Source organism: Bubalus kerabau, chromosome 6 (assembly GCF_029407905.1).
Source record: "Bubalus kerabau isolate K-KA32 ecotype Philippines breed swamp buffalo chromosome 6, PCC_UOA_SB_1v2, whole genome shotgun sequence".
Lineage (NCBI taxonomy): Eukaryota > Metazoa > Chordata > Mammalia > Artiodactyla > Bovidae > Bubalus > Bubalus kerabau.
The window spans coordinates 22261792-22283259 of record NC_073629.1 but is presented as its reverse complement, the minus strand read 5'-3'; the positions used below and the strand labels follow the sequence as shown (position 1 = coordinate 22283259).

At 49.3% G+C, this 21468-nt stretch overlaps 6 non-coding genes across 6 annotated transcripts; 5 read left to right on the top strand and 1 right to left on the bottom strand.

Moving 5' to 3' along the window:
• Positions 1-7409: 7409 nt before the first annotated feature.
• LOC129656724 (U1 spliceosomal RNA) lies at positions 7410-7573 on the top strand. Its single transcript, XR_008716510.1, has one exon. It is a non-coding gene; the product is annotated as a U1 spliceosomal RNA (small nuclear RNA).
• A 7594-nt stretch (positions 7574-15167) lies between these two features.
• Positions 15168-15239, bottom strand: TRNAQ-CUG (transfer RNA glutamine (anticodon CUG)). Its single transcript has one exon. It is a non-coding gene; the product is annotated as a tRNA-Gln (tRNA).
• A 3443-nt stretch (positions 15240-18682) lies between these two features.
• On the top strand, positions 18683-18756 carry TRNAN-GUU (transfer RNA asparagine (anticodon GUU)). The gene has a single exon. It is a non-coding gene; the product is annotated as a tRNA-Asn (tRNA).
• A 616-nt stretch (positions 18757-19372) lies between these two features.
• TRNAV-CAC (transfer RNA valine (anticodon CAC)) lies at positions 19373-19445 on the top strand. The gene has a single exon. It is a non-coding gene; the product is annotated as a tRNA-Val (tRNA).
• Positions 19446-20334: 889 nt separating this feature from the next.
• Positions 20335-20406, top strand: TRNAE-UUC (transfer RNA glutamic acid (anticodon UUC)). Its single transcript has one exon. It is a non-coding gene; the product is annotated as a tRNA-Glu (tRNA).
• Positions 20407-21394: 988 nt separating this feature from the next.
• On the top strand, positions 21395-21468 carry TRNAN-GUU (transfer RNA asparagine (anticodon GUU)). The gene has a single exon. It is a non-coding gene; the product is annotated as a tRNA-Asn (tRNA).

Genomic DNA, 21468 nt, shown 5'->3' with positions numbered 1-21468 from the left:
ATACTGAAGTGGTTTGCCATTCCCTTCTCCAGTGGACCACATTCTGTCAGAGCAGACATCCTGGAATGTGAAGTCAAGTGGGCCTTAGAAAGCATCACTATGAACAAAGCTAGTGGAGGTGATGGAATTCCAGTTGAGCTATTTCAAATCCTGAAAGATGATGCTGTGAAAATGCTGCACTCAATATGTCAGCAAATCTGGAAAACTCAGCAGTGGCCACAGGACTGGAAAAGGTCAGTTTTCATTCCAATCCCAAAAAAGGCAATGCCAAAGAATGTTCAAACTACCGCATAATTGCACTCATCTCACACGCTAGTAAAGTAATGCTCAAAATTCTCGAAGCCAGGCTTCAGCAATATGTGAACCATTAACTTCCAGATGTTCAGGCTGGTTTTAGAAAAGGCAGAGGAACCAGAGATCAAATTGTCAATATCAGCTGGATCATTGAAAAAGCAAGAGAGTTCCAGAAAAACATCTATGTCTGCTTAATTGACTATGTGAAAGCCTTTGACTGTGTGGATCACAATAAACTGTGGAAAATTCTCCAAGAGATGGGAATACCAGACCACCTGATCTGCCTATTGAGAAACCTATATGCAGGTCAGGAAGCAACAGTTAGACCTGGACATGGAACAATAAACTAGTTCCAAACAGGAAAAGGAGTTCGTCAAGGTTGTATATTGTCACCCTGCTTATTTAACTTATAGGCAGAGTACACCATGAGAAACACTGGTCTGGAAGAAGCACAAGCTGGAATCAAGATTGCCAGGAGAAATATCAATAACCTCAGATATGCAGATGACACCACCCTTATGGCAGAAAGTGAAGAGGAACTCAAAAGCCTCTTGATGAAAGTGAAAGAGGAGAGTGAAAAAGTTGGCTTAAAGCTCAACATTCAGAAAACGAAGATCACGGCATCTGGTCCCATCACTTCATGGGAAATAGATGGGGAAACAGTGTCAGAGTTTATTTTTGGGGGGCTCCAAAATCCCTGCAGATGGTGATTGCAGCCATGAAATTAAAAGACACTTACTCCTTGGAAGGAAAGTTATGACCAACCTAGATAGTATATTGAAAAGCAGAGACATTACTTTGCCAACAAAGGTCCGTCTAGTCAAGGCTATTGCTTTTCCAGTGGTCATGTATGGATGTGAGAGTTGGACCGTGAAGAAAGCTGAGCGCCAAAGAATTGATGCCTTTGAACTATGGTGCTGGGGAAGACTCTTGCGAGTCCCTTGGACTGCAAGGAGATCCAACCAGTCCATCCAAAAGGAGACCAGTCCTGGGTGTTCATTGGAAGGACTGATGCTGAGGCTGAAACTCCAGTACTTTGGCCACCTCGTGCGAAGAGTTGACTCATTGGAAAAGACCCTGATGTTGGGAGGGATTGGGGGCAGGAGGAGAAGGGGACGACAGAGGATGAGATGGCTGGATGGCATCACCGACTCAATGCACGTGAGTTTGGGTGAACTCAGGGAGTTGGTGATGGACAGGGAGGCCTGGCGTGCTGCGATTCATGGGGTCGCAAAGAGTCGGACACGAGTGAGCGACTGAACTGAACTGAACTGAATATTTGTTCACGTTGCTCAGAGGACAAGTATCTCACATATTTTAATTCTTTTGGATCCATGGGACGGTCACCAAACCCAACTTCTTGTTCCCTTTGTTCCCAAGAGATGGGGCAGGGACGATAGGTTGAACTTTTTCTGGGGTCATCCAAAAATATTCATCCCGTACGTGGTAAAATTGTTCAAATTACCTGATGGATTGGCCCTTCTTACTGGCCATTGAGTTCTCATTCTTTTTATTTTTTTAACTAAAAGGTATAGGCTTTGGTTACTTTTGTAAGGCTTGCATTTACCTCAAATGTTACCCCATGGCCTTGATCAATTTGGTTAAAGTCCAGGTTACACCAAGTAAGAAGCAACAGGTTGTGAGTTACCAAGGAAGCAAACGCCCCTTGTTGCTGTCTCAGAAATGAGCAAAGGGAGCTAAAGTCCCCTCTGCATAGGGGAGACGCCCACCAAGGAAGTCCGTCTATTACTGACAAAGGCATGGCCCCACAAACCTAACAGTTAGAAGGATTATGGAAGTTTGTATACGAGTGGGTCCAGGACAGGAACACATTATCCTGAGTTTGCAGTCCCAGTAGGGTCATCGTGCCAATCAGGAACAGCAGAATTATTCAGAGCAGCTCCATCCTGACTCTGTGGTCGCTGATGGAAAACGAAACGGGTCTTCAATGGTTCCTTCGGGTCAGGAAGGAAGGTCCCTTTTCCTCTGTTGCTGTCTTGAGCCGGGTGTGGTGAATCTAGGGAGTAATACCCGCAACTTGAACTGCAGCGGGAGTGGTTAGCACAATAGTGTATGGCCCTTTCCAGGTGGGGGATAATGTCTGCCGATTCCCATCCTTTACCCATACTAAGTCTCCTGGTGAGTGTGGGTGTACAGTAGTACCTCAAGAAAAGGGAATTCTTTCTTTTTGAACAAAAGGGGTGATGTCATGGATTACCTTCCTCAGCTGTTCCAGTTGCCCCAATGTCAGGGAGCATTTAACAGGAGGCTTCCTGTGTGCTGTTTTGGATCCGTCAGGAATTCTCTGTTCCTTATTAATTCCTGAATATTCAGGAATTAAGAGGAGAGGCAAGCCTCTCCTGGGGGGCTGAGGAATCCAGGCATTTCCTTCATTAGTTTTTCTATACGGTGATAAGTACCCTCTTCCTTCCTATGAACCATATGGTAAAAGTGATTATTTACAACCCTCTCTCTTTCATATGGATGACCTCATCTTTCCCTGATAACTTGTAAGTTTTGATTCTATCTCTGCTGAAAATAGCTATCCTGTAAGACAGTATAAATACCTGCACAATGTTGAATAAAACACCTTTGCTCCATCAGAGCTCTGGTCCCCGTGTCTTTCTCTCTCCCTCTCTCCCTCTCTCTCTTTCTCAGGCTGATCCCCTGGAGTGCAGAGGCTCTCTGAGTTCACTTTCCTGCCCGGGCTTCTAAGACCCTCTTGAGAAGGCGCTCTGCGCCTTCACCCCATCGAGAGGGCGCCTGAGGCCTCCGTGAGCAGAGCAAGTCCCGTGCCAGGGACTTTATTGGCTTTCTGTGTAAACCAAGGAATATCAGCCTCTTTCTCTCACCTTTACTTTCTTACCGGTCGACTCCAGACCCCCAGGTTCTGGTCCATTAAAGGACCTCAACACCGCAACACCTCCATCCCTCCTCTTTGTAATGAATTTCCCTTTACTTCCCGAATAAGTAGGGGAGGCCTCCCGAACATTATCTCATAGGGGGAATACCTGTGCAACCAGAGTGGCGGAGGTGGGGGGCGGGGTGGGGGTGGGTGGGTGGGTCATGCTGATCCTCTTTAACACTAATGACAACAAGTCCATCCAGGGTGGTGCCAGTTTCTTGCACCCATTTTGCCAAAGTCACCTTGATGGTCCGGTTCATTCTCTCAACCATTCTTGAGCTTTGTGGCCTATATGCTGTGTATAGTTTCCATTTAATATTTACTGCTTTGCAGACCAGTTGGAGTAATTCAGCCACAAATGTGGGCTCATTATCTGATTCTATACTCAGAGGAAACCCAAACCTAGAAATAATGCCTCTCAGCAAGAATCAGGCCACTTCGTTCGCTTTTTCAGTCTTGGTGGGGTAAGCGTCTACCCATCCCATAAAAGTACATACCATCATCAGCAAATATCTGTATCCTCGGCATGGATTTACCTCAGTGAAGTCTACTTCTAGATGTTTAAATTAAACCCTTTAATTATAGGGTCCCCTATAATTGTATTCTGGGAGGCGCGGTCTCCTTGGGAGGCGGGTTATTCTTGGTATATTGGTAGCTTCCATCTGCACACAAGGCTATTAGCATTTGCCTTTGCTCATGGAAATATTAAGCCATCCTCACAACAAGCCCCAGTAAATTTTCCTTATTTACATGCAGGATGGGCAAGGTCTGTGATGATTAAAATAAAAGCTCTAACTAACTTCACGTTGTCCAGGCCCTCCTGGACAACGCAAAGGCAATCCAAGCTTTAAATGAAGAACGAATACAAATGAGAAAGGCAGTGATTCAAAATCGGATGGCTTTAGACGTACTTACAGCCGCTCAAGGAGGGACACGTGCTATAATTAAAATTGAATGTTGTTCCATATACCCCTGATTTATCTGGCGATGTATCAGCCATTCTAGACGACATGAAAAACCAGGTAAAAGCTATGTCTAATGATAATCCTCCTTCTTAGACGTCGGTATTTTCTTGGATCAAAGTTGATTGGTGGAGAATCTTTTTGTAATTATTTTGTTAATCATTGTATTATTAATTTGGGGGCCTTGTATTCTCCAGTGTATAACTCGATGTGTAACCTCCAGACTGACAGTCCTGCCGCAGTTACATAGTCCCCGTGTGCGATACTTACCCATGACTGATGCCCCTCATTAAAGATAAGATGAGCATCAAAAGGGAGGAATGTTTGGACCAGTGTGAGGAAAGCAGGAGAAACTTACTTCATCTTGAAGCCTGTTATCCATCTTAAAGACTAGATGTGAACTGTGCCTGTGAGGAAACCGTTGCTAGTGAAAACCAGGTCTCCTGGAGACTTCCCTCCCTACAGATGACAAACAGAGATTGTAGTCGAGGTCAGGCTGCCCCTGTTAGATTAACCATGGAGACACCCCTCCGCCCCCTTGATGTATAACCATTGTTCCCCCCCTTTAACCTTAATTGTTTGTTCTCCTAACACCTACTTGTTGTAAAACTCAATCGTACACAACAAAGAGGTGGCTAACATGTAACCAGTCACGTAGTGGGGGGTATAAAACAGGGCCTCTCAGAAACATCAGGGTCCTTGCTGGGAACTGATTGCCCTTGGACCCCCTGGCGTAATAAACTGCACTCCACTGTCTTGAGTGTCCCCTGAGGTGTGTTTTGCGACTCCGGATTCCACAACAGTGTTAAACAAGGGCTAAAAAGGAGAACAACAATAGCCGTTAAAGGGCCTAGATAGGGAAGGAACCACGTTAACTTTGGAAGGGCTTCCTTAACTGTTGACCTGACAGGGGAGAGGAGGTTGCCCCTGCAAAGAAGCCATCATAATTGAGCCTATATTTTTGTTAATGCCAGCATTAAAGTCCGTTCTACTTGAGTGTGTATATTTTTGTTAGTTCAGTCACTCAGTCGTGTCCAACTCTTTGCAGCCCCATGGACTGTAGCACACCAGGCCTCCCTGTCCATCGCCAACTCCGGGAGTTTACTCAAACTCATGTCCATTGAGTCGGTGATGCCATCCAACCATTTTGTCCTCTGCCGTCCCCTTCTCCTCCTGCCTTCAATCTTTCCCAGCGTCAGGGGCTTTTCCAGCGAGTCAGTTCTTCGCATCAGGTGGCCAAAGTATTGGAGCTTCAGCTTCAGCACCAGTCCTTCCAATGAATATTCAGGACTGATTTCCTTTAGGATGGACTGGTTGGATCTCCTTGCAGTCCAAGGGGACTCTCAAGAGTCTCCTCCAACACCACAGTTCAAAAGCATCGTTTCTTTGGCGCTCAGCTTTCCTGATGGTCCAACTCTCACATCCATACACGACTACTGGAAAAACCATAGCTTTTGACTAGACGGACCTTTGTTGGCAAAGTAATGTCTCCGCTTTTTAACATGCGGTCTAGGTTGCTCATAGCTTTTCTTCCAAGGAGCAAGCGTCTTTTAATGTCATGGCTGCAGTCACCATCTGCAGTGGTTTTGGAGCCCCCCCAAAATAAAGTCTGTCACTGTTTCCCCTCTATTTGCCATGAAGTGATGGGACCAGATGCCATGATCTTAGTTTTCTGAATGTTGAGTTTTAAGCCAACTTTTTCACCCTCCTCTTTCACTTTCATCAAGCGGCTCTTCAGTTCTTCTTCGCCTTCTGCCATAAGGGTGTTGTCATCTGCATAGTTTTGTTAATCTCAGCGTTGATTTCCTTTAGGATTGACTGGTTGGATTTCCTTGCTGTCCAGAGGGCTCTCAAGAGTCTTACCCAGCACCCACAAATCGAAACCGTCGGTTCTTCTGGCTCTCAGTCACCGTCCGCAGTGATTTTGGAGCACAGGAAAATAAAATCTGCCATGGTTTCCACTTTTTCCCCATCTATTTGCCATGAAGTGATGGGACCAGATGCCACAATCTTAGTTTTTTGAATGTTGAGTTTTAAGCCAGTTTTGTCACTATCCTCTTTCATCCTCATCAAGAGGCTCTTTAGTTCCTCTTTGCTTTCTGCCATCAGAGTGGTATCATCTGCATATCTGAGGTTGTTGATGTTTCTCTGGGCAATCTTGACTCCATCTTGTGAGGCATCCAGCCTGGCACTTTGCATGATGTACTCTGCATATAAGTTAATATAAGCAGGGAGACAATATTTTACAGCCTTGACATACTCCTTTCCCAATTTTGAACTTTATTGTATCTAGGTTTAATAAATAAGACCCTATTACATCTTTTGCGAGGAAAATAACTTGATATGATGAAAGCTTAAAGTAAATGTAAACGAGATAAGAGCTTTGGGTAAGCTCTTAAAAAAATTATATTTTAGAGATGTCTACTTCAAATGATCTTTCCAGATATTTGGTAAAGTCCTAGAGTTGTGCTGAGACTTAACTGATGGAAGTAAATTAATTAGGTAGTTTCAAAAAAATAAGATACTGAGACATCAATTACTAAATAAACGAAGGTATTTAGGAATACTAATAAAAAATGTTTGAACTAAACATAAGTGAAATTCTCAATGAGTGAAATTGAATTCTGAAGAATAGAAGTTCACGGCCAGTCGCGACGCTTTACTAGACATACGCACAACAACACTACATCACAAAGACAACTGGATTTGAAAGGAACCGGTTTCCCCTGGACTGCTAAATGTTCTGTTCTCCCCGCTGAACGCCGTTATTTGAAAAAAGGTGCACAGGCTTCAGCCGACCGCCAGACCGGCGCTGGGCAGGACAAAAGTTAAGGCAGGCAGCCGAGCGCGCCGGGTCCCAACACGTAGCGGGTGGGAGAACAGGAGCGGGAGGCGGACGCCGCTTCCCCCAGAGGGCGCCCGCCGGCCGGTTGGCCCGGCGGGACGGCGTGGGAGGAGGGAGGCGGGGACTGGGGCGGGGCGTGGGCCGGAGGGCTTCCCGTGACGCCACGGATGGGGGCGTGTCGTATGTAGATATCCGAGCGCAGGGGCTGCTGGTCCGTCATCTGGTGCTGAAGCACGATATGGTCTCCCGTGGCGTGGGAGAGAACTGAGGAGTTTCTGCTTGAAAGTGCGTGGATCCGCTGTGTGGAAGTCCCAAGAAGGGTCGGGGGTGCGTGGCGGAAAGTGAGCGTGTGTGTACAGTGCAGGGCGTCTGAGGTTGTGGTGGGGCGGCAGGCGGGCAACTCATACTTACCTGGCAGGGGAGATACCATGATCACGAAGGTGGTTTTCCCAGGGCGAGGCTTATCCATTGCACTCCGGATGTGCTGACCCCTGCGATTTCCCCAAATGTGGGAAACTCGACTGCATAATTTGTGGTAGTGGGGGACTGCGTTCGCGCTTTCCCCTGGTATATTCTCTGTGACGAAAAATAGAAGGTTGAGAGAGCTTTACGATGGTGGGCGTATTGCCGCCTATGTGGCCGGCTTGTTTGTCTTCTTAGAGGAGACAGTTTGGAAGAGGCCGTGAAACATGCGTAAAGCGCTTTTTTAAGAACCATCGTCGTTATGTGTTGGGGGTGCGAGAGGCCGTGAGATTCGAACACGGCTAGTGGGACTGACGTTGGGGCCTCTGCGAGCGGCCGTGGTCGGCTACGAGTGTCATCTTTTCTGCTGTTCAAGAGCGCGCGAGCCTTCTTGTCGGGTTGTGTAGCAACGGAAGCCTGCCAAGGGCCAGGTAGTGTGGGTGCGGCTTTCTGATGTACGCTTGCTGCCGACTTCTTGGCAGGCTCGCTTGTGAACTTTGTCTTGAGCTCTTCGTGGAAAGTCTGTGCGTGAGGGAGCCTATAGGCTTGCCTGGGGCGCAGGATAGTTAACCAGCGCGGCCCTTATGTGGGCCGCACACACTAAGTCGGATGAGGTGTCAGGAGGCGCCCCGTGACGAGCTTCTCGTCGGGGTGTCTTGTGAGAGGCTGCCACTAGCCGTTTTCCCACCAGTGTCCTGCTTTCAGAGGCTTCATTTCTTGCGTGGTCAGCTGCCTTGCTTATTGCACGCCTTAGTCATTGCTGGAGATACTGCTTAGATACCCTGGCACTCATCCTTTCTCACCCCAAGCAGGCCTCTTCGCATTTCTGGATCCAGTTCTCTCTTCACCCCCGCCTTTTTCTCTCTAGGCTTTCTCCTGTTACCTTCCCAGTCAGAAAGCAGTACCTACCTCTGTTACAGCCTCGATTGTGCACCTGACACGCTTCAGTAGTTGGCAGACCAGGAAACCTCCTTAATATCCCTTCTCCTTGAATGGCAGTAGAAATCGTACCTAACTTTTTTTTTTTTTTTTTTTTTCCTTCTTCTTTCGGTCAAAAGTAGTTTTCCTTTTCTTCCTATCTGAAAAACATTGAACTACAGTTTAGAAGAAAACCCCACGCCGAGTTGTCGGCAGTTTGGTGGGCTGTTTGCCAACCCCTTTCTCAGGATGTGTTGTGCTCACTTCTGATTCACAAAGTCCTGCTGGCCAATAGAAACCACTGGGCCAAACAGAAAAGGCAGGACCATGGCGGGAAGGACTGTCCTCCCCCTCGTGGCTGCCTCGGGGACGGCACTCCGTAGATCCGCTCAGCCCCAAGAAGCCTCTGAGATCGGAGGAGGTGTTGGGAGTGAGGTGATGCTTAAGGGTAGGTCCAAAGAAAACTAACCAAAAAGCACACAGGATGCAGATCGAGGATCTAGGTCATTGAAAGTGAAAGCAGAACATCCTACTCTGTCTCCCCAACAGCGGGCGATTTCCTCGCTCAAATATGAAATATCTGCACCAAGACCAAGGTTATTTTTTAGTGGCTTATTGATGAGAAAACCGGGTTTTGGAGGTTTTAACGGATTTCCTCACCCTCAAGGTTGTCCACGCTGTTAGGCTCTGGACCCCTGATGGAGGAATTTCTGACCAAAAGAAGCCGATCAGTAAGTAATACCGTGAGGAGGACCGGCTTGGTTTCCGGGCCTGTCAGACACACCGAGGTTACCAGGAAGACATTGCGGGGTGGGTCTGCGGTTAGGAACGCAGCGTCTTGGGGGGTGCGGGGTGGGGCCTCCTTTTCAGTCATGTTGCCACCACTGGCCTTCCGGTTTGACCTTGGGCCGACTCCCATTTGCTAGGCCAATTTTGCAAGTGTCATATGGAAGTAATCATAAAGTACTTCATAAAGTTGTTGTGTAGATTAAATGGGATAATCAAAAATACACCTGTGACTTATATTACGTATGTCCTGATAGGAAACAATCGAAGATGAGCTTCTAACTCTGCAATAAATTGTCTTTGTGAATGTAACATCCATTCACAAAGTAAATTCGTGTTAAATAATTTAAAAAATGTAAATGGAATTTATAAAGCATAAGCCCACAAAAGGGACCTGCTTATAGCAGCTTTGTTCATTATAGTCCCCAAATTGAAAACATTTCAAATGTCCGTCGTGAGGTGAATAGATACATATGATTCTGACATATTCATTCAAAGGAATAGTACTCCTCGGGGCTGCTGCTGCTGCTTAGTCGCATCAGTCGTGTCCGACTCTGTGCGACCCCATAGACGGCAGCCCACCAGGCTCCTCTGTCCCTGGGATTCTCCAGGCAAGAACACTGGAGTGGGTTGCCATTTCCTTCTCCAATGCGTGAAAGTGAAGTCGCTCAGTCGTGTCCGACTCTTAGCGACCCCATGGACTGTAGCCTACCAGGCTGCTCCGTCCATGGGATTTCCCAGGCAAGAGTACTGGAGTGGGGTGCCACTGACTCCTCGCTAAAGTAGTACAAATACCTGATACATGGCAACAGTATGGATTACTCTCAAACGCATCATGCTGAGTGAGGGAAAAAGAACATACTCTGTGGTTCCATTTATGTGAATTTCGAGAACTGAAAAATCGATCCACAGAGACAGGACCGAGATCACTGATGACCTGCGTCAGGGAGCGGCAGGGGGACTGACTGCAAAGGGGCACAGAGGACAGTCTGGAGTTCTGGAGATATTCTTTTTCCTTGAACAGGATAGTGGTTCCATGGGTACGTACGTTCGTTTGTCAAAAGTCATCAAACCTGAAATGGATGCGTTGTATTATTTTCAAATTATACCTTAAGACGTTTTATTTTTATTATTATTTTTTTCCTATTTAGAAAAATTTATTGAACATTATTCCTGCATCACAGTTATTGAAAGAAAAACTTAATTTTCCCTGAAGGCACCCTGTCATTTTACATGATCTATACCCTAAAACTTTTTGTATTAAAAATACAGGCTAAATATGAAATTAGTAAAGTGCAGCATATAAAACATCATGCTGAGCAAAAACAAGTCCAAAAGAAAAGTTACCATGTATCAATAGAATAGTTCCCACAGTATTTAAGATGTTTCCTATGTAAATCATATTTGAATGCAATTTTTAGAACCATATTTAAAGGTATTTTGCAATTTGTTAACTAGGTATCCACATTTTTCTTCCACGACATAATCTGTTCCTCTGATTAAGTTGGCAACGTCTGCTAGGATCCACAAAATGCAGCAAGAAGGGCACAGTTATTTCTCAAGATTCGAGAAATCTGGTCCACCTTTAGTGTAGTTCCCTGAGATTTCTGCTCCACTGAAGTCAAAACCAGGATTTTCTTTCTGGAATCTCTCTAATGTAAGTTTTCTCTGCATTTGGTCTTGCACCCAAGGGTCAGCTGCATAATCAGATTCTAGAAGAGAAGTCCAACAATTTGCTGCATCTCTCTTCGTCTTTGTAAGAACAATACGGACCATTTTTCTATCCTCCGGAGTCCACGTTCCCTCATCAGCTATTGTAGAGTCAAAGAGTTTGCCCTTGAGGATCTCGCGGCCACCCACGGCCAGCGCCACATGCCGGCTCTGCAGGCCGCACTGGATATCCTGGGCGCGAGTGCCTGGCGGCACCTGAACTTCAATGAACACCTCCTCCAAGGTCTGGTACCACTCAAGACGTTTGATTTTTAAAAGTAATGAGAAGAATCATTCCCAAATTTAATGTCTTAATTAAATTATTATTATTAGCGTTAGGGAATCCTTTCAGAAAGGCATCTCTCGTATAAACAATTTGATTGAAAGTTCAACAATTTCTTCATTTCTCTTTATTTTTCTTCCATTAAATTTATGCACTATTAAGTTGAATGCTTAAAAATAGAATCTATAAGAGCTCTATTTTATAAAAGTATGGTGGTGGTTTAGTCACTAAGTCGTGTCCAACTCTTGTGACCCCGTGGACTGTAGCCTGCCAGGCTCCTCTGTCCGTGGGATTCTCCAGGCAAGAATACTGGAGAGGGTTGCCATTTCCTTCTCCAGGGGATCGTCCCGACCCAGGAATCAAACCCGGGTGTCCTGCATTGCAGGCAGATTCTTTACCAACTGAGCTACGATGTATTTTTATCCTCTCTGTTGATATACCGAAATGACTCCGTCAATATGTAACTACCTTAACAGAAGTTATTTTTGAATTTAACATGTCTCAAAGTTTTACATATTCGTATTTTCTGCATCATTTTAATTTTATAAACTAAGCATATATATGTTTTGCCAAAACTTAGAATAACAGTAGTTAATTCCGGGGGTCGGGACTACGGGTGGCAGCTTATTTTCTTACATACATATATTTAGACAGAGTGCCTGAAGAACTGTGGGCGGAGGTTCGTAACACTGTACAGGAGGCAGTGATCAAAACCATCGCCAAGAAAAAGAAATGCAAAAAGGCAAAATGGTTGTCTGAGGAGGCCTTACAAATAGCTGAGAAAAGAAAGGAAGCGAAAGGCAAAGGAGAAAAGGAAAGATATACCCATCTGAATGCAGAGTTCCAAAGAATAGCAAGGAGAGATAAGAAAGCCTTCCTCAGTGAACAATGCAAAGAAATGGAGGAAAACAATAGAATGGGAAAGACTAGAGATCTCTTCAAGAAAATTAGAGCTACCAAGGGAACATTTCATGCACGGATGGACACAATTAAGCACAGAAACGGTATGGGCCTAACAGGAGCAGAAGATATTAAGAAGAGGTGGCAAGAATACACAGAAGAACTATACAAAAGAGATCTTCATGACCCAGATAACCACGATGGTGTGATCACTGACCTAGAGCCGGACATCCTGGAGTGTGAAGTCAAGTGGGCCTTAGGAAGCATCACTACGAACAAAGCTAGTGGAGGTGATGGAATTCCAGCTGAGCTATTTCAAATCCTAAAAGATGATGCTGTGAAAGTGCTACACTCATTATTCCAGCAAATTTGGAACACTCAGCAGTGGCCAACAAAGGTCTGTCTAGTCAAAGCTATGGTTTTTCCAGTAGTCGTGTATGGATGTGAGAGTTGGACCATCAAGAAAGCAGAGTGCCGAAGAACTGAAGCTTTTGAACGGTGGTGTTGGAGAAGACTCTTGAGAGTCCCTTGGACTGCAAGGAGACCCAACCAGTCAATCGTAAAGGATATCAGCCCCAAATATTCTTCGGAAGGACTGATGCTGAAGCGGAAGCTCCAATACTTTGGCCACCTGATGCGAAGAACTGACTCGCTGGAAACGCCCCTGTCGCTGGGAAAGATTGAAGGCAGGAGGAGAAGGGGACGGCAGAGGACAAGATGGTTGGATGGCATCACTGGCTGGATGGACTTGAGTTTGAGCAAGCTCCGGGAGTTGGCGATGGACAGGGAAGCCTGGCGTGCTGCAGCCCATGGGGTCGCAAAGAGTTGGACACGACTGAGCGACTGAACTGAATGCCTGTTACGTGACTCCTCTTGGGTGTTTTTTCAAAAGAAATATACGGACTTAAATTTCTTGTCAAGCATCTTTACGGTTTGTGTTCCTCTTTGACTGGTAGGACATCCTGTGGAGCCAGGAAGGCTTCAGTTCAAATTCCTGCTTTCAAATCCCACTCACTGACTGACTTGACAAGTTACTTAACCTTTCTATGTCTCAGGTTCCTCATATGTGAAATGAGGATGATGACATGATGCAAGCCTTTTGAAAGGATTAAGTGAGTAAACCCACTTAAAACTTGTAGACCATGCCTGGGCACTTGGCGCTTTGCACGTCTTCACTGGGGGTAAGCTCTTGCATTTTGGGAGCAACACTGCATAAAGATTGGGTGTGATTTTATTTGTTACTGACACCTTTCAGTGACTATGAACCTTCCTAGAGAGACGAAAGCAGTGACCTCCTGGGCTGAGAGGATCTGCCAGTTTGTTTACCACCTCATGTGATCAGCTCATCAAAGGGGGACTAATGGTCCAATTGCTTGCTTCGAGAATGGCCCCCCCATCCTTTTTTTTTTTTTTTTTACGTTTTTACAGTGGAAAACATTCCTACACATGATACTAGACCCAGAATTTTAAAAGCTTGGCACATATAATTACATAAAAATTTAAGTTGGACACACAAGCAGTGAGTTTTACTCATATAATAGATAGGTATACATTATATGCAGTAATACATGTACATACATATTATATACAGACTATATATATAGTCAATTACATATGCCCCAAAACTTGTTATGGGAGAAAGTGGACCCTGATCCCATCCCACATTTCTTTTTTTCCGAGAATAAACACTAACCAACTGTTTGGCTATTTATCTCCTTATCTCTAAATAAATACTGACGCTCCGCTTTTCCAGTTTCCCACCCCAGGTCCTGCAGACCGGCCTGCAAAGGGGAAAAGTGGAGTGTGTGCGGTTCCCTGCCCGCCAGTCTTCCACTCACCTGCAGACTCGCACAGCCCACCTCACCGGCTCCGCACGGAACCCGCGAAGGAAACTTGGCCAGGACAAATGCCAGGCCAGCAGCTTTGCGACTGAGGGTGAACCGGGTTCCCGGACGCGTCAGTAAAGGGTGGGAACTGCTCCAGAGTGAGGCGCTCGCTCTGGTCGCCCCAACTCAGCGACCGTCCCCGCCGCGGTACCCGCCCGCTCCTCTCCCTTCCAGTCCCTTTCTCCCTTCTGGCTCATCCTCTCTTCTCTCCTGCCCTTGCCCTTCCTCGGATCTTTTCGCCGGCCTCACACCTTTCTTTTCCCGTCCTCCAAAGACAGCTGCGTCATTGAGTCCTTTGTAACCGCTGAAAGTTCCAAAATACAAGCATCAGAGAGATGCTCCTCAGCACCGCGAAGGGAGCACTTTAACTGGCTTTTCAAGTCCATCACGGGCCTCATCCATATTTTCCTCCCGAGCAGTAGAGGACACAAGTGGGGCGTCTTCTCGGTGGAGCAGAGTCCCGGCAGGACGAAGGGGGCCCGGCCGGGGGTGCGGACTCGGAGCGGCTCGTCGCGCCTTCGGCCCCGGAGCAGCCTGGCCGGGCGGCCGTGGGTCAGGGACCTGGGGTCTCCTCAGACGCCGAAATCCGCGACCCCCGCTCCTCTTTCGGGCTGAGCTTGGGACCAGAGGACGCGATTTCCAGGAGTCAAGGTTCAAATCTTGGCCGAACAGCGGCTTTGCGTGCCCAGCGGAGACTTAGGAGCGAGAAACTCTGAATAAAATCATAATAAACTGGGACAAGATCAATTAATATTCGGAATGATAGAGAGCCTGAATAAAACACAGTTCATTCCAGTCAGGTCTGGAACCTTCCACCCGAAAGCTGCCATCCTGGTTGATCAGCGACATCGCAGCCCCTCCCCGCCGCCATTTACGCACCGGGACAACCGTGCAGTTACAAGGCGTGCGGTGTGAAGCCCCCTCGTGGGGCAGGACTCGGTGGGCGCAGCCTCTGCCTTTTACCCCCGAGACCCAGGGGACCCGACGAGGGGGCGGCACTGGCCGAGGGGGGCGGGGCGGGGAGCAGGAGAGGCGCCGGCCCTCCGATGCCCAGGGATGGGCAGAGCCGCCCGGGCCCAGCGAGGACGCCCCCGGTCCCGGTCGGTCCCACACCTGTCCGCAGGGTCCGTGTGAGCTACGCCGCTGGGGGTCGCGGGAGCCGGAAAGCAGGTCCTATGAGGGGAGTAAAACGTGTCCTTCTTGTAATTAAACAGAAAGGTCCCACCGAGATTTGAACTCGGATCGCTGGATTCAGAGTCCAGAGTGCTCACCATTACACCATGGAACCCCTTTGAAAGCCAACTTCTTTCCATCGCCAGAGAAGGGTACCTGCTTCTTTAGGCTCCATACTCCCCACCCACAATCTCAGGGAAGTTCTTCCAAGGACCCGACAAGATCTGAATACGGATGACCCGCTTTGGTGTTCATCCCTCTTTGATTTCCCTCTGCTCCTCTCCTTTGACTGACATCTCTCAGTTCACTGGCACCTCAGAAAATGAAGTAAACGTTCCACTCTGGGTTTCTGGTCAGGGAAGGGCCCCTTAAGTCACCCTCATCAACCGCATATTCTGCCTCGGTTTGCCAGAGTGTCCCATGCTGAGGTAAAATTTCTGCAAATAAGAGTGTTATTTTCCTTTCCTTTACCTTCACCCTTTCCCCAGAGCCCAGAGAGGGCAGGTGATCGTCAGGGCAGGAGGTGGGATCTCCTGGGTCCCTTGGCTTTCTTGTAGCACCCATTACACTCCAAAGCCGCCACCACCGCCTCTTATGTGTAATATGTAAAGTGTGTGGACCACAAATGGAGGCAGGAGAACTCTCCTTTTCTTCTCCATACAGTTCTGATTTGGGGGGTAAGTTTTTCTCCCAAAATTTGCCAGGTTTACAGTATAAGGAAAGATGAACATTTACACAAAACCCTCAGACAAACCAGGCTGAAAGCACCTGGGGTGGCTCAAAATCAACCACGTGTCGTGGAGCCCACGAGGCAGGGCTCTGACACTTAAGCAGTCACAGATTCTTGTCAGAGCTTGGTCACGTCAGTTTCATTCCAATTTCTTAACATATCCAGAAATGGCACGATTTAAAAAAGAAGAGTGTACACATATTTAGAAGGTATGTATCCAAGTTGTCTTACAGTGTAGACAGTATTTATGTACACAAAATACCACCACACTAAACATTTACATGTATAACAAGTATACATCCACATGATGTCTCAAAGTAATAATCTTTACTTCTTCATTCTATCCCAGAGCCATTTCTTCCCTCATCCAATACACAGAACAGAAAAAAAACAGCATCTGAAGAAGAGAGCTGCAGCCCAAAGAAAGGAGTCGGAAAGGTGGCCAGTGTTGCCTGGAGACACGTATTTGGTTCCCAGAGACTGGAACAGGGGTTGACACAGGAGGAAGGAGACAAAGGGGAGGCTCCTCTTAGGAGGAGGAAGTTCACAGCTCCGGGATGAAAAGATGAAACTTCCTTTTGGAAAATCAAGAAGCTGAGGGGTAACTAACAACACAAAGTGCTCCTCCAGGAGCCCTTGAAGGCCGGTCAAAGTTTATGAGTGCAAGGACCAGTAATGGTCTCTGGCTGATACAGAAGAAATGCACAGAAAGTATGTTGACAGATCACGGAATGGCCAGGAAACCTAGAGAACCAGGCTCTCACAAGGGGCAGGGAGAAAAATCAAATGAGGTTAGAACCGCAATGGGTGGAGAGACGGTCTTTGAGGGACGAAAGCCTGGGTGTTGGATCTGAGAGCTAAGGAGCTGGTGGGGATGTGGTGGGAGCTGCCTGTGCTGGGGGCCAGTGAACAGAACTACCCTGGGAACGTAACTCCTCCTCCTCCCTCTCCTCCACTGCCGCTTCCCTCTCGCTGGTCCTCCCGCTCTATCCTGGTCCTCCCTTTGTACGGCTCCACCTCTCTCTCATCTCCCCTTCTTCCTTGCTCTCTTTCTCCTCATCTCCCCTTCTTCCTCGCGCTCTTTCTCCTCATCCCCTGTTTGCAGCTCCTTCCCCTCCCATTCCGCCCTGTCTTTCTGGACCTCCTTCTTCTGTCGCTAGCGCTCCTCCACCACCCCCGGTTTCCACAGTTGGGAGGAGGATGCGGGAATATTTCCCACCATCCCAGGAAGCACGAATACCTTGCTCTCTGGGCAGGACACTCTGAGGGTCTCTGGGAGACTGAGTGAGGAGGCCCTCAAGTTTGTTCTCGGCGAGGGGACACAAGAGCGACCGCCACCAGATCCCTGACCTCCTGGAGCTCCCTTGAAACCAAAGAAGGCAGTGGGAGGACCCCACCGGTCCCAGAGGCCTCTCCAAAGGGTGCGCAAAGGCTCATTTCCCCCACCGCTCCGTACTCTTCCCATTGCCTCCAACCTGCACATGGGTCCCCGTCTGGCAAGCAGAGAACTGGCGATCAAGGGGGTGGTCTGGCCACAGCGGAGCAAACCGCAAGAGCAATCAGTTTACAGAAATTTCTAGAAGCAGAAGGCGACTTTCAGGTGAAATAAATAAGGATCGTGGTTGTCAAAAGATTCAGAGGATTATGATAATAGTATTTATGATTTTGCTGCCTATAGCATTATTGATCCAGTAGTTTCTAAACCGAGGCACATCTGACAACAGCAGCGTGAAGAAGAATGCTCTTATTGCTCCCATTTTGCACAAGAAAGTAGGGAGATACCCAAAGTTGTCTTTATTTGTTCAAGGCCACACAGGGCAGAACCATTTTTACAACCCAGAGCTTGTGCTCCTGAGCACACATTCGTTGGGTCTTTCTTCTCAGATGTGGCTGTGTCAACATTTCTCAGTTGGAGGGATGGGAAGAAGAGAGAAGGCAAGAGAAGGAGCAGGGACCGGTGGAAGCACAAATTCTTTGATCCTCCCCTCCCTGGCCTTCCCCTCTCAGCTTTCCCCTCCCCTCCTCGTCTAGCCTCCTGCTTTCCTGCAGGCACCAGCTCTTTCCCTCCTTCCCCACCCTGTTACCGGACTGGGACAATGCTCCTCTCTCGGGATCCCTGCCCAAGATCCTGGCAGGTCTCAGTGCCTTCCTCCCAAACCCACCTTCCCCGCTTGGCTTTCACTTCCCGCCCTTTCCCGCTCCCACGTGGACCCCACAGGACGCAGCCTACCCAGCTGGGCACAGCCGGAGCACCCGAGACCTTTCCGTTGCCCTCCTCACGGGATGCTGCGAAATCTAACAACCGGCATAAAGGCATTTCAAAAGAACTTTTCGCCCTTCGAAAACTTTTCCGTATTTCCATTCTCAGGGGTCTTAATGGGACGAAGGGCTAAAGACGACAATGTATATTCATCCAAGTCCTAGAGCGTCCCGGTGAGTGCCAGACCCTGTCCTGGGCGTGCGGACACGGGGCGACCATCCCCACGACCTCTGTCCTGGTGGAAATCGCCTGGTGGACACAGGAAACTTAAGCACAACCTCGGCCCCGGAGGCCGTTTGCCAGGGTGGGCAAACTCTCATTCATTGAGTGTAGGCGAGGACACGGGAAGAGCCATCATGGGAGCCCACCGGGTGTTCAGCTGTCCTTGGATCTCGTTCGATTCAGGCCCGGAGGGTCCGAACCCTGGATCCCGGTATCTCTGAGGGCGCTGGCATCTGTGGCGGGTAGGGGGCAAGGACGTGGCGCCGTATCCCTGGGGGCAGGGGACTTACCCTGGGGATGAGTACGTGTCTACTCCATACAGAGTCCAGAAAAGGCCTGTAGTGCTGTCTCTGTGGCGCAATCGGTTAGCGCGTTCGGCTGTTAACCGAAAGGTTGGTGGTTCGAGCCCACCCAGGGACGGTGGGGTGAGATTTTAGAGGCCACCAAAGAGACTCCCTTTTGCCAAGAGGACACCGGAGAAGGGCTGCGGCGAGCCGGCTTGCGGAGAAAGAGCACAGGAGTCAGGTGCAAAGGAGCAGCGGGGAGGGCGGGTCCCGGGTGGATTGGAAGCGTCGGTCATTCCTGAGGGCCCAGAGCGCTGACCGCCGGCGCCGTGAAAAGGGTCACCGAGGCGCGGGTCCGCAGGGGCGGAGGGACGGCGTCCACGCTGCTGGGCTGCGGGGTCTCCTGGGCCTCGGGCGCACCCCCCACCCCCTGCGGCTTCCGGGAGCTGGGGAGTCGGCGGCGGGGTGGGGGGGGCGGTGGTGGGCTACCCCTGCGATCGGGTGCGGAGCTGAGGGTCTGACGACTCTGGGTTGGGTGCGGGAACCCGAAGGCATCCTGTGGGGGCCCGAGGGTCCTCACTTGAGGGGAGAGGAGGAACCCTAAAGCAGAGCCCTCGGGAGCCGCCGTCTCCGTGCCTGAGAGAGCCTGGGGCTTCAAGGTTCCTTTTGAGTGTTAGAAATTGGTGGTCTAGATACTGATGGCGGGACCTCGGGTTTTCATGGATACGGTGTTAAGCGGTGCCGGGTGTCCTGTTTCCGTAGTGTAGTGGTTATCACGTTCGCCTCACACGCGAAAGGTCCCCGGTTCGAAACCGGGCGGAAACAGACCGCTTATTTTCTTCCCATCCCACCCTCTCCCACCGAAATTTGTTTTCTGATTGGCAAAACCACAAGGTTCCAAAGGCTCGGGGTGAAGCAGAGGACGCAGCTGTAGGAGGAGTTGGTGACCACCTGGAAGTCTACTCAGCACTAGCAAGCAGGCCTCCTTTCTCTGCTCCGAGTCCCTGTGAATCCAGGCCAAGTTCATCCCGGGGGCGGGCAAGGACAAGACTGACTTCGAGTCACCCTTACGTCCGGAAACCCCGAGCCTCGGCTCCCTGTCGGGCCCCTGGGTCTCTTCCACGTGTTCACAGATTGTCTCTGAAAACCATGGAGTTCATTCCCGTGACGCTCACTTGCTTTCCCCCACCTCGGAACACCTGAGGAGCAGTTTTATCTCCCTGGTAGAAGAAAAGAGACCGCACCAAGGTCTCACCGTGGGCTCCAGCCAAAGACGCGGAAGTGAAGAATTTAAGGCTCCACGAACTGAGCCGGTCGCGGAGGGAAAGGAACCGGTACCCGTGCGGTCGTCAGGAGAGGCCCCGGAGCCAGGTCAGAGATCTGGAGGTAGACGGATCCGCTCATCACCCGCTGAAAGCCAAGTCGAGTCCCTGACTCGAGGGAAAACCAAGGTTCACAAAGAGAGCATGACCTGGGCTCGGCAGCACACAGCGCTAGAGCTGGACCAGGAGGGACCCAACCGGATAGTTTGTGACCTGGTCTCAGAACGAGAAGCGTCGCCCAGGAACGGGGATTTGAAGGGCTGCGAGCCTTGCACAGCTGCATACAGCCGTGGGGGCGCTGGGACATTTCCTTTCCTGTTCTCTGCATCTCTGGTTTCATCTTTGCACTCTCAATTTTCACCTGGACAGCCAAGTCCGCTCGTCTGCGCGGTTCCCTGGTGGTCTAGTGGCTAGGATTCGGCGCTTTCACCGCCGCGGCCCGGGTTCGATTCCCGGTCAGGGAAAGCTGTTTTCTTCTCCAGTCCTCGATGTCTTCCTGTCCAGATCAGAATTGTCTTTTGCTTCAAGGTCCAGTGCAGTAGAGCGTCTGCACTGGGTCCCGGCCTCAGGGTCCTTGACATCAGGCAGGCTGGAGGAGACTCCCCGGATGCAGTGAACAGCCTGGGCTGCCCAGCTCTCCTCTCCACTCTTTTCTCTCTGCTTGTTAGAAACCCAGAGTCTTCCTTATAGAGTTTTCATCCAAAGAGAATCAGGGACTCGAGTTCCAAAGATTCATTCAAAACCAAACCCCAAACCCTCCAAAACACACATCCAAGTTACAAGAATAGTAACATCGTGTATTCTGTACTCAGCCGCACAGTTCACATTTTCCCACGTTTGCTTTGTCACTCTCTCCATGGAAACCTGAAATCCATTCTCTTTAGGATGCAGAGAAGCTTCCGGGGGAGTTCGGTTCGGATCTCCAGGAAGTGCAGGCCGGGCATGCTCTGCGCTTGTAGGAATACCCCACCCCCACCCCCACCCCCAACCCCAGGACCGTCTGCTATCCGGACTCCTCCGGGTCGTCTTGATGGACAGTGGGGTCTTGGGTCAGCCTGAGCGCTAGAACCACCTACCTCGGGAAGACCCATGGGGAAGTGCAGCTGCCCCCTTGGCTCTTTTGCCTGGCTCTCTGTGCCCAGAACACAAAGGGGAAGCCTTCTTTCCTGTGGTGGGAGGATGAGTGGACCAGGTGGGAGATGCATCAGAGGGAGGGGAAGTATTCTCGAGAGCTTTCCGGAATTGTCTGCTTGGGTGGCTGTCCTGGGATAATGGTGTTTTGTGTAGTCTTCTCCTGGTCTTGACCCAGTCTCAGGTCCGATGTGATTCACCGTTCTCATCTTTCCGTTTTCCCGAGGCTTTGGAACCGGCACCGTTTCTCTGCGGAGCAAGAGGCACGTCCTGGGAATTCTTGTCTCCAGCACAAAGAGTCGAGGGGACCGGTGCGGTGGTGTCTCTGTGGCGCAATCGGTTAGCGCGTTCGGCTGTTAACCGGAAGGTTGGTGGTTCGAGCCCACCCAGGGACG